The sequence below is a fragment of the Felis catus genome, chromosome B2 (genome assembly GCF_018350175.1).
Source record: "Felis catus isolate Fca126 chromosome B2, F.catus_Fca126_mat1.0, whole genome shotgun sequence".
Classification (NCBI taxonomy): Eukaryota; Metazoa; Chordata; class Mammalia; order Carnivora; family Felidae; genus Felis; species Felis catus.
The window spans coordinates 29,186,733-29,198,958 of NC_058372.1; the positions used below are offsets into that span (position 1 = coordinate 29,186,733).

Here is a 12,226-nt window from a genome sequence, read left to right on the forward strand (position 1 = left end):
GATAATCACCTGAACCATCCAGGCCAAATCAGTGCTGGATATACAACTGTGTTGGATTTTCACACAGCTTACACTACTTGTAAGTTGCTGAGCTGGAGAAGATTGATCATCATTCTGGAAAAAAGCTGGAAGATGGCCCCAGGTTATTGAAATCTGGTGACGCTGCCATTGTTTGTATGGTTCCTGGCAAGCCTATGTGTGTTGCGAGCATCTCTGACTACCCTCTTCTGGGCCATTTTGCTGTTTGTGACATGAGACAGACGATTGCTGTAGGTGTCATCAAAGCAGTGGACAATAAGATAGCTGGAGCTGGCAAGGTCACCAGGTATGTCCAGGAAGCTCAGAAGGCTAAATGAATATTATCCCCAATACCTGCCACCCCAGTCTTAATTAGTGGTGGAAGAATGGTCTCAGAACAGTTTGCATCAATTGTCAATTTCAGTTTAATAGTAAAGGACTGTGGCACAAAAACAGACACACAGACCAATGGAATAGAATAGAAACCCCAGAACTAGACCCACAAACGTATGGCCAACTAATCTTTGACAAAACAGGAAAGAACATCCAATGGAAAAAAGACAGTCTCTTTAACAAATGGTGCTGGGAGAACTGGACAGCAACATGCAGGAGGTTGAAACTAGACCACTTTCTCACACCATTCATAAAAATAAACTCAAAATGGATAAAGGACCTGAATGTGAGACAGGAAACCATCAAAACCCTAGAGGAGAAATCAGGAAAAGACCTCTCTGACCTCAGCCGTAGCAATCTCTTACTCGACACATCCCCAAAGGCAAGGGAATTAAAAGCAAAAATGAATTACTGGGACCTTATGAAGATAACTTCTGCACAGCAAAGGAAACCAACAAAACTAAAAGGCAACCAACGGAATGGGAAAAGATATTTGCAAATGACATATCGGATAAATGGCTAGTATCCAAAATCTATAAAGAGCTCATCAAACTCCACACCCGAAAATCAAATAGCCCAGTGAAGAAATGGGCAGAAAACATGAATAGACACTTCTCTAAAGAAGACATCTGGATGGCCAACAGGCACATGAAAAGATGCTCAACGTTGCTCCTTATCAGGGAAATACAAATCAAAACCACACTCAGATATCACCTCACGCCAGTCAGAGTGGCCAAAATGAACAAACCAGGAGACTATAGATGCTGGAGAGGATGTGGAGAAACGGGAACCCTCTTGCACTGTTGGTGGGAATGCAAGCTGGTGCAGCCACTCTGGAAAACAGTGTGGAGCTTCCTCAGAAAATTAAAAATAGACCTCCCCTATGACCCAGCAGTAGCACTGCTAGGAATTTACCAAGGGATACAGGAGTACTGATGCATAGGGGCACTTGTACCCCAATGTTTATAGCAGCACTCTCATCAATAGCCAAATTATGGAAAGAGCCTAAATGTCCATCAACTGATGAATGGATAAAGAAATTGTGGTTTATATACACAATGGAGTACTACGTGGCAATGAGAAAGAATGAAATATGGCCCTCTGTAGCAACGTGGATGGAACTGGAGAGTGTGATGCTAAGTGAAATAAGCCATACAGAGAAAGACACCATATGTTTTCACTCTTATGTGGATCCTGAGAAACTTAACAGAAACCCATGGGGGAGGGGAAGGAAAAAAAAAAAAAAAGAGGTTAGAGTGGGAGAGAGCCAAAGCATAAGAGACTCTTAAAAACTGAGAACAAACTGAGGGTTGATGGGGGGTGGGAGGGAGGAGAGGGTGGATGATGGGTATTGAGGAGGGCACTTTTTGGGATGAGCACTGGGTGTTGTATGGAAACCAATTTGACAATAAATTTCATATATTGAAAAATAAATAAATAACTCAAGTCAAGTCATATAAAAAAGTAATAATAATAGTAAAGGAGTGGTTAATGATAACAATGCACTGTAAAACCTTCAGATGGATAGGAGAATGTGTTGTGGACCACTTGGGTTGTGTGTGTGTGTGTGTGTGTGTGTGTGTGTGTGTGTGCTATCTTTAAGTTACTAGTTTTTAAAATCAGTACTTTTGGCATATCATCCTTGCACATGGGGCCATGCTGATCTTCTCTGCATCGCTCCAACTTTCATATATACTACCAAAGCAAGCCCTAAAATCAGTACTTTTTAATGGAAAAAACTTCACCAAAAATCTGTCACAGAATTTGAGACCCACTAAAGCAATAGTTTAATAAAAAAAAAACTTAAAGATTATACACACACACAAACTATTAGAACCAATAAATGAAATCAGCAAAAATATAGGATAAAAATCAACACATACATATCAGTTGCATTTCTATACAGTAACAATGAACTATCAGAAAAGGAAATTAAGAAAATAATTCCAATTACAATAGCATCAAGAAGAATAAAATACTTAGAAATAAACTTAGCCAATGAATGAAAGATTACAAAATGTTGCTGAAAGAACAAGTAAATGGAAACACATCTCATATTCATGTTTTGAAAGGCTTACTATTGTTAACATATCAATACTACCCAAGAGATCTACAGATTTAATGCAATTTAATTCAAAACGACAATGGCATTTTTTGCAGAAACATCCCAAAATTCATATGGAATCACAAGGGAACCCAGAGCCAAAACAATCTTGAAATAAGAACAGAGTTGGAGATCATGCATTTCCCGATTTCAAAACATATTACAAATCTTCAGTGATGAAAACGCTGTGGTACTGGCACAAGGACAGACATATAGACTAATGGAGTAGAATAGATACCCCCCCCAAAAAAAAAATCCTCAAATGTTTGGTCAAGTGATTTTTGACAGAGGTACAAAGACCATTCAATGGGGAAAGGAACTTTTCCAACACATGGTGCTGGAAAAAACTTGATATCCACATACAAAAGAATGAAATTGTACCCTTAAATCTAACATCAAACAGAAAAAATAACTCAAAATAGATCAGAGACTTAAAACTATAAAACTCTTAAAAGAAACCCAGGGCAAAAGCTTCACAACATTGGATTTGGCAATGACATCTTATATTTGACACCAAATGCATAGGCAACAAAAGAAAAAAATAGTTAAATCATACTTCATGATAATTTTGTACATTGAAAGACAGTAGCAACAGAGTAAAAAGGGAACCCACAGAGAGGGGAGAAAATATTTGCAAATAATATATCTGATAACAGATATCCAGAATATATCCAGAATATATAAAGAACTCCTAAAGCTCAACAAAAACAACCACAAGAAAAACAAAAACCCAATTCAAAAACGGTCAAAGGACTTGAAAAGACATTTCTCTGGAAAAGATATACAAATAACCAACAAGCACATGAAAAGATGTTCTATGTCACTATTCATTAGGGCAGTGCAAGTCAAAACTACAATAGATCTCACTTCACACCTATTAGGGTGGTTGCTATTAAAAAACACAAAACAGGGGCGCGCCTGGGTGGCGCAGTCGGTTAAGCGTCCGACTTCAACCAGGTCACGATCTCGCGGTCCGTGAGTTCGAGCCCCGCGTCAGGCTCTGGGCTGATGGCTCAGAGCCTGGAGCCTGTTTCCGATTCTGTGTCTCCCTCTCTCTCTCTGCCCCTCCCCCGTTCATGCTCTGTCTCTCTCTGTCCCAAAAATAAATAAATGTTTAAAATAAATAAATAAATAAATAACACAAAACAAACAAAAAAAGAGTTCTGGCCAGGATGTGGAGAAATTAGAACCCTTGATCACTACTGGTGAGAATGTAAAATGGAACAGCCACTGTGGGAAACAGTGGTATGGTGTTTCCTTGAAAAATTAAAGGTAGAATATGATACAGTAATTCCACTTCTGGGTATATGCCAAAAGAACTAAAACCAGAGTCTCAAAGACAGATATTTGTACACCAATGTTCACAGCAGCATTATTCAGCATTACAGCTAAACCATGGAAGCAATCCTAGTATCCATTGACAGATGAATGGATAGGCAAAATGCAATCTACATACAAAAGGATATTCAGCCTTAGAAAGGAAGGAAATTATGACTTAAAATGGTAAATTTATGTCATCTGTATCTTACCATATATTTTAAATCAGAAAAAAAAATGTTTTTCAATATTTACTTATTTCTGAGAGAGAAAGAGACAGAGACAGAGCACGAGCAGGGAAGGGGCAGAGAGAGAGAGACACGGAATCCAAAGCAGGCTCCAGGCTCTGAGCTGTCAGCACAGAGTCCAACGTGGAGCTCAAACTCGTGAACTGCGAGATAATGACCCGAGCTGAAGTCATTTAACCGACTGAGCCACCCAGGTGCCCCAGAAAAATATTTTTTTTTTAAACTTTAAACAGAGTAATATGACCAAGCAATTCCATTCACAGGTATATATCTGAGAGAAGTAAACACATACATCCATACGAAAACTTGTGCACAAATATTCACAACAGCATTATTCCTTAATAGACAAATGGTAGAAATAACCCAGTTGTCCATCAAATGAATAAAATAAACAAATCATTGCATGATTCCATTTATGTGAAATATCCAAAATAGTTAAATACATAGAGACAGAAAATAGACTATTGGTTACTTAGGGCTGGGAGATTTGGGGCTAAATGGGAGAGAGAAGTGACTGCTAATGTGTACAGGGGTTTCTTTGGGGCTGATGAAAATGTTCTAAATTGATGGTAGCGATGATTGCAAAACGCAATGAACAGGGGTCCCTGGCTGACTCAGGCAGTAGAGCGTGTGACTTTTGATCTCAGGATCATGAGTTCAAGCCCCACATTCAGCATAGAGCTTACCTTAAAATAATAAATATTGGGGTGCCTGGATGGCTCAGTTGGTTAAGCGTCCAACTCTTGGTTTCAGCACAGGTCATGAACTCACAGTTCATGTGATGGAACACTGCACTGGGCTCTATTCTGTCAGAGAATCTTAGGATTCTCTCTCTCCCTCTCTCTCTGCACCCCCCCCACTCATGCTCTCTCTCTGTCTCAAAAATAAACTTTTAAACAAATAAATAAATATCAAAATGTTATGAATGTACTAAAAACCATTTAATTGTATGATTTAGGTGGAAAAATTGTATGGTATGTGAGTTATATATCAATAAATATATTATAAAAACACATATCTGTAAAGACGATATGTTGAAACTAGTTAAGGCATTTTTAAACATTTGTAACATAGATTAAAACATGTATTGATTAATATTTGTACATACTGCTTGTTTTTTTTTAATTTTTTTTTAAACGTTTATTTATTTTTGAGACAGAGAGAGACAGAGCATGAACAGGGGAGGGGCAGAGAGAGAGGGAGACACAGAATCTGAAACAGGCTCCAGGCTCTGAGCAGTCAGCACAGAGCCCAACGCGGAGCTCAAACTCACGGACCATGAGATCATGACCTGAGCCGAAGTCGGACGCTTAACCGACCGAGCCACCCAGGCGCCCCACACACTGCTTGTTAAACTTTGTAAATAAATTCTGCTTCCTGAGGGACTGTCTACATTGACTGATACACATATGATCCACATTGTGCTATTATCCCTGGATATGATATACAAACAATTGTAATCCACCTCAATCCCAAAGTCACACAAATATATTCCTTGATGGAGTGAACTCAGGTGCATTATGCGAAGCTTGCAGGACACTTTGGCATATGAGAAGTGGCCAAAATCCTCATGGAAACTACCTTGGGCTCCTAGCTCTTTGCGGGGTATAGTTCTCAAAACAGAAGTTAACAAACAACAACAAAAACTGTAAGAGAATCACTATCTGACCCCATGCAGCCATCGGTTGTCTCCTGAACTAAAGAGAGAGCCTCCATCCTGCCACCTTCCATTGTCCAGAGGTGCTTATTATCTGTCCTTGAGCTCTTTGAAGAAAGATATTTTTCCAGAAGGGAATAGGAAAGACTGAGGAGAATCTTGAGTCAAGAGTCTCTGAGTCCTTTTCCCTGCCCAGTTCAGGGCAGAGATTCTAGAAAATGAAGAAGAAAAGTAAGCTGAGAGTCAAGCTAATATCACTATGTCTTCTTTCTTCCTCCTTCTGAGTGTTTCGGGGCAGGACTTGGTCTTGAGACAATGGGCAAGGGTTCCCTATGTGGCAGAGAAGAGGGCTCAGAGAAAGGTACCAATGTCTGCAACTTTGATCTCAGGGGTCCAGCACTGAGGGTAACCTCTGGGATGCAGAAAATGTGGTGGTGTAGTGTGGCCAAATGTGGAAGGAGGCATCTGGGAATCTCCATTCACACAAGGGTTAGTTTTATGTTTGTTTTTTTCAGAAGTTTCACTTTTCAATTTCACAACCTCTTTCATGCCTGGAGACCCATGACACTTGTCAATATCTGTTTCCACTGGGTATCCTGTTCTAGAGAAGCCAACTAGATGGAGTTTATTTTTACAGAGGAGCAGACAGGTAGCCAGAGTTCCCAGACTCCGAAGTCCTGAGGCACCAGATCACTGTGGTCCAAAATCAGGGATGCTAATTCCGACAGAGACCCAGGAGAGTGAGTGTGGGATCTGGAGTGAAACTGCCTTTGAGGAGGAAGGAAAAGAGGTATATCCCTTTGGATCTCTTCTCCTTCCTGCCCCCTTGCTCACCTGCCTTCTCTGATCCTCGTCACCTTCCCTACCACCCAAACACACACACACACACACACACACACACACACACACACACGAGACCTGCCTACCTCAGAGGGTCCCACTTCTTGAGGTACTTCGACACCACCCTATCCCCAGCCCAGATTCGCAAAGCCTGGGTACTTCAAAGGCATGGATAATGCACACAGTTGTATTCCTGGGACACCACTGGCCCCACATAAAAGAGAACTGTGAATGACCCCTGATCTGGCTAACTACTGTCTTGGAAAGGGGATGCTGTGGGGCTGGGGCCAGGGTCTCATACCGTCCTGTGCATGCCCCAACCGAAGCCTTTGCGCAGTTGTGAGCCGCCTCCTACCCCTATGCACATTGCATCTTCCTCAAAAGGGACCTGAGCTCTGGAGTAGAGGCTGGACTACTCGAAAGGGAAGGCAGCCTGGTCGGTGGTGCACTTCCAGACCTACCTGAAGGGTACTGCCTGGATCCCCCACATAGATCCCTGGAGAACCAGGAGGGCATGCTTCTTCACCTAGGTACCTGGGGACCACGGAGCAGCCTCCCTGGACCTCCTTTTTGACTGGGACAGTGTCTGTAGCGCTGTCCCTAAGAATGGGAACAAGGCAGGGATCAAAGAACCTTTCATACAGTTTAAGGGGTTCTGATGGAGAGGTTGAATTTGTCTGGGTCTCTAGGACAGTTTACCCCCATCCAGGGCCACTGCTTTCTGGATCATTTTGGAATAAGAGGTTTTGGAGAAGGAAGGTAGGGAGAAAGACCTCCAGAAATTGAAAGGCAATTTCTCTTTGAAACTGATCTTGGAGACCCAGCTTTGCTTGGATTTCTTTCCCTTAGACTTTGCCCTAAACCACTTTCCAAGGCCTGCTGCTCAGTCTGATTCTACATTTATCTCCGATGGAGCCACAGTTCCTCTTCTGCTGGCCTGAGGCCTCCATCTCCGTGTGGTCTCAGCTTTAGCCTAGAATCTGCTCTAAAATAGCATTTCCTTCTGTGCCTTGTGGAGGCTAGTGTTTGATTTTCTAGTTTCCCTCACCCATTCTCCTGTCCTTTCCCAAAGTGGTTACATATGCATTTCTTTGATGGATAACAGGAAGAAAATCAACAGAAATTGTACAAGTAGATAGTATGTATAACTGTATAGAAGTGGTCATAAACACAACAAATCATCTCAGCTTTTTTAGCTGAAAATAAGTTCTCTAACTTTATTTGCCTTTTTAAGAATTGCTTTAGTTGTTCTGGGTCTTTAATGTTTTCATATAAATTTTAAAATCAGCTAACCAATGTTTACCAAAAGTTATCCTCAAATTTTGTTTTGGGATTTTGTTCAATCTATAGATCAATTTGGGGAGAACTGTCATCTTTACAATGTTGAGTCTTTTTTATATGTTTATTTATTTATTTTGAGAGGTTGGAAGAGGCAGAGAGAAAACAAGAGAGAAAATCCCAAGCAGGCTCTGTGCTGTTAGCACAGAGCCAGCCCAAGGGGAGACGGACTCAGAATCCATGACCTGGGGGGAAATCAAGAGTCAAAAGCTTAACCGACTGAGCCCCCCAGAACCCCACTTTTTATTCTTGATTAGTCTACCTAAAGGTTTGTCAAGTCAACAAAGAACAAAGTTTTGCGTTTGTTAATTGTCACTGTTGCTGTCTGTTTTTTATTTAGTTGATTTTTTTTTGTTATTTCCTTCCTTTTATCCTTTGGATTAATTTTACTCTTTCTAGTTTCTTAAGGTGAAATTCATGTTACTGCTTTTAGGGTTTTCTTTTTTTTTTTTTTTAGTATTTTTTAATGTTTATTTATTTTTGAGAGAGAGAGAGAGAGAGAACACCCACAGGGAAGGGCCAGGGAGAGGGGGTCACAGAGAATCTGAAGCAGGCTCCGCACTGTTAGTACAAAGCCCTACTTGGGGCTCCAACCTATGAACCGTGAGACTATGACCTGAACCAAAGTCAGATACTCAACTGACTGAGCCACCCAGGTGCCCCGAGGTCTTTCTTCTTTTCTAATCTAAACATCCAAAGCTTTAAGTTTTCCTCAAGTGACTCTTTTAACTGCATTCTACAAATGTTAATAAGTTGTATTGTTGAAATTTTTAATTCTAAATATTTTTATATTTCCCTTGTAATTTTGTCTTCAACCTATGAACTATATAGAGGTGTGTTGATTTCCAGATATTTGGGCCTTCCTATATATTAGATTGGTATTAATTTCTAATTTAATTACATTATATTCAGAGAATACATCCTGTATGATCTATCCTTTTTAATTTATTGAGACTTGTTTTCTAGCACAGTATATTACCTATCTACTGCATGCACTTGAAAAGTTTTATTCTTCAATTGCTGTGAGGTAATGGTCTATAAATGACAATTAGATCAAGGTGGTTGATAGTTTGTTATTGGGTTTTTTTCAGGTTCTCTGTCTTTATTGATATTTTGTTTAGTTGTTTTATCAATTGCTAAAAGATGGGTTATATAAATGGAATTGGAGGAGCAGGGATTTGGGGAATTGAGGGTTTTGTTTGTTTGGGGGGTGTTTGTTTTTCTTTCTTTTTCTGCCCCCACCCCCAACTCCGCCCCCCATTTCTGACCTCCAGGTAACCACAGCTCCACCAGACAGGGGTCTCAGCAGCTTCAGCGGAGGACAGAGCCCAAGAGGCTTTTTAGCTTCCCCAAAGGAGAGGCCTCCCTTGAGCCCCAGGAAGCTGAGGGCTGATGCTGTTTTTGGAGAGAAGTATACCAAGAAAAAGACACGTTCTCCTGCTGGCCCCTACCGAGGTCAGCATGCCAATAAACCGGTGCCAGGAAACGAGTTAGTGGAGGACGATGGGCCTCCTGGCTTTTGTGCAGCTTGTCCCTCAGGCCTGGTGCCCCCTCCGTTCTCCGGATAACTGAGCCCCTGCAGACTATCCCCTCCCTGAGGCCGACCACCGGACGCCAAGACAACCGTCTCCAAGGGGGCCGAAGTGCCCACAGTAGGTGACACATTGGAGACTAGTGAAGCTCAGCAGGGGGGCTGGCATGCTGACCGTCCTGCCAGTCCCCCAAAGCCTGTCCTGGAGCAGAAAAGGCCTTCCCGGTGTCGCACCAGGACAGCAGAGCCCTTTAGGGAGCTTATTGAGGCCGTGGATTCTGCCAGTGAAAGGCCCTCCAGGCAGGAGCCAAGGAATGGTGACTTGGGAACCTCAGACCTCCTTGTGAAAACGCCACAAGTGATTTAGTGACTCGTGGCTTTAGAAGCCAAGAACCGAGCTGAGGAACTGGCTGCCCAGTCCGAGTAGGATGAGAATGAGGGATGAGGGTGGGGTACAGCGAAGCACAAACGGATCAAAGAGAGGCGGGGTTAGGGGCACCAGGCTGGGAACCAGCTGTGTGGGGTACGTTTTATCCTGTTTCATACAACGCAGCGGCGGGACCCAGGGCGCTGGGATGAGACCCACCATGTGTGGGCTCCGCAAGGGGGTCTTGGCCCAGCGCTTGCAAGTCACCGCTCCTTCCCGCCCTGTTCATCTCTCTTATTTCTTCCAACTCTGCCAGCTTCTCCCCCCTCCTCCTGCCCCTCAAGCTGCAACCCCTCAACCATCCTTCCCCTCAGAGAATTCAGGGAGTGAAACGAGGGTGGCATCAGGCGTTCCAGTTAGGGTTTTGGAGAGATCTCAGGAGCTGCCCTCTCAGGCATTACCATTGACCATGCTCTCTGGTTACAGAATACTTTCCTAAGAGATTTCCTCTCCTCAGCTATGACAGGCAGGCTGTCTGATCATCCTGTGCCTGGGGAAGGAAAGTGAGGTGCAGGCGGAGAGGCTGGCCAGAACACAGAACCCCTCAGCTAGACTAGAATCCAGGCTTCTCTGTGATGGAGGCCATCTCCCAAGACCCCCAAGAGTCAGAGACCCCAGTCCAGGACATTATATTCTGCATCTTGTTTTCAGAAATAGGGATAGAAATGGCACTAACTTTCCCCTGCACCCTTTGGGCTGGGGAGAAGGTGCGAGAAAGGGGGGAATAGGTCCCCTGAGCCTGGGCACCCTGCGACTGCCAAGACTCAGCTTTCCCAGCCACAGCTAGCCTTGACTCCAGAATCTGCTCCTGAAAAAGAGGAAGAAAATCCTATATGCATGACCTCAGAAGTTTACCACTGCAAACCACATGTCCAACCAAGGACTTATATCTTGAATACGTTTTTTAAAAATCTAAAAATTCAACAGTTAAAAAAACAACCAATACAATAGGAAGATGAACAAAAGACATGAACAGACATTTCCTTAAAGAGAACATGCAGATGGCAAATAAAGACATGAAAGGATGATTAACAGCTTTGGCCGCTAGGAAAATGCATATTAAAACCAAAATCAGAATGGATAAAATAAGGAATAGTGATTAACACCAAATGCTGGTGAGGATGCAGAGAAACTGAATTCAATCATTGCTGGTGGGAATGTAAAATAGTATAGCTACTTTGGAAAACAAGTATGGCAGTCTTTTTTGTTTGTTTAATTAACATGCAACTCACTATTTAGACATTTATCCCAGAGAAATGTAATCTTAAATTTACACACACACACACACACACACACACACACACACACACGTGTGCATGAATGTTCATAGAGCAAATGTGTGAGCAAACAAGAAGAGCTCATTGGTACAGCCAGACAGAATCAGCTCCAAGAACTCCCACAGGGACCAGAAGCCACCAAGGTCTGTGGCCTGCACTGGCAGAGAGGGTCTCAGAAACATGGCCTCAAGAGGGAAGATGAGACCAGAATTGAGAAGCAATCCTTTTATCACAGCAGTTGCAAACACAGATGAGGAAGAGATTATTATCACAAGTCAGATGAGTAATTACTAGGGGCGCTGAGAAAGGGTATAATAATGTGAGAGGTGCACATTTGTGGGGTTCTGACCCCATCTGCTTCTTGGCCTGCATGTTGCTTACATGATCATAATCACTAGTTAACTCTACATGTGGTTTCAGTACTTTTCTGCATATATTTTATATCTCATAATATTAGAAAAGAACAAGAGATCAAACCCTTTCAAGAAAAAAAAAAGAGGAGGTGTCTTACAAAATACAGTGAGACCTAGTACTTGCCTTTGCAAATACAACCAAGTACTAGCTCCATGACCCCACTGAATACCTAAACCTTCCTATCCTCAGTTTCCTCATCTCTATTGAGACCCTGCATCTGCAAAGTTTGAACAGATGAGAGTGGATGGATCTTACTACCACAAAGCAGGGCTAGATCTTGTGATTACACACACACACACACACACACACACACACACACACACACACACACATCCTCTTAACCACACTCCTACCCCACCTTCATTCTCATTCCCCGGTAATGCAGTAATGGAGCTGGGCTCTGGATCCTGAAGGTCTACAAATTTCACCAGAACCATCAGCCTCAGAATCACTTGCTCATTGTGGCAAAGACTCTGAGCCTCATTTCTCTATTGGCTGCTACAAACTCAAGTGCTCTGCAGCACACAGCACCCTGGCCTCATATTCAGGAGTTCTGGGTTCTAACACTGCCTCTAATTCTCTACCAGGCTTTGGTTAAAGCAGTCATCAGTTTCAGACCCTAGTTCACACCTCCAAAAAGTGAAGGACTCAGACTGAGTCAT

At 42.5% G+C, this 12,226-nt stretch overlaps 1 non-coding gene and 1 pseudogene across 1 annotated transcript; both read right to left on the reverse strand.

Moving 5' to 3' along the window:
- LOC101099461 overlaps positions 1–12,226 on the reverse strand; it is a 60,063-nt pseudogene that overhangs the window by 33,418 nt on the left and 14,419 nt on the right.
- LOC111560668 lies at positions 2,017–2,120 on the reverse strand. Its single transcript, XR_002742667.1, has one exon. It is a non-coding gene; the product is annotated as a U6 spliceosomal RNA (small nuclear RNA).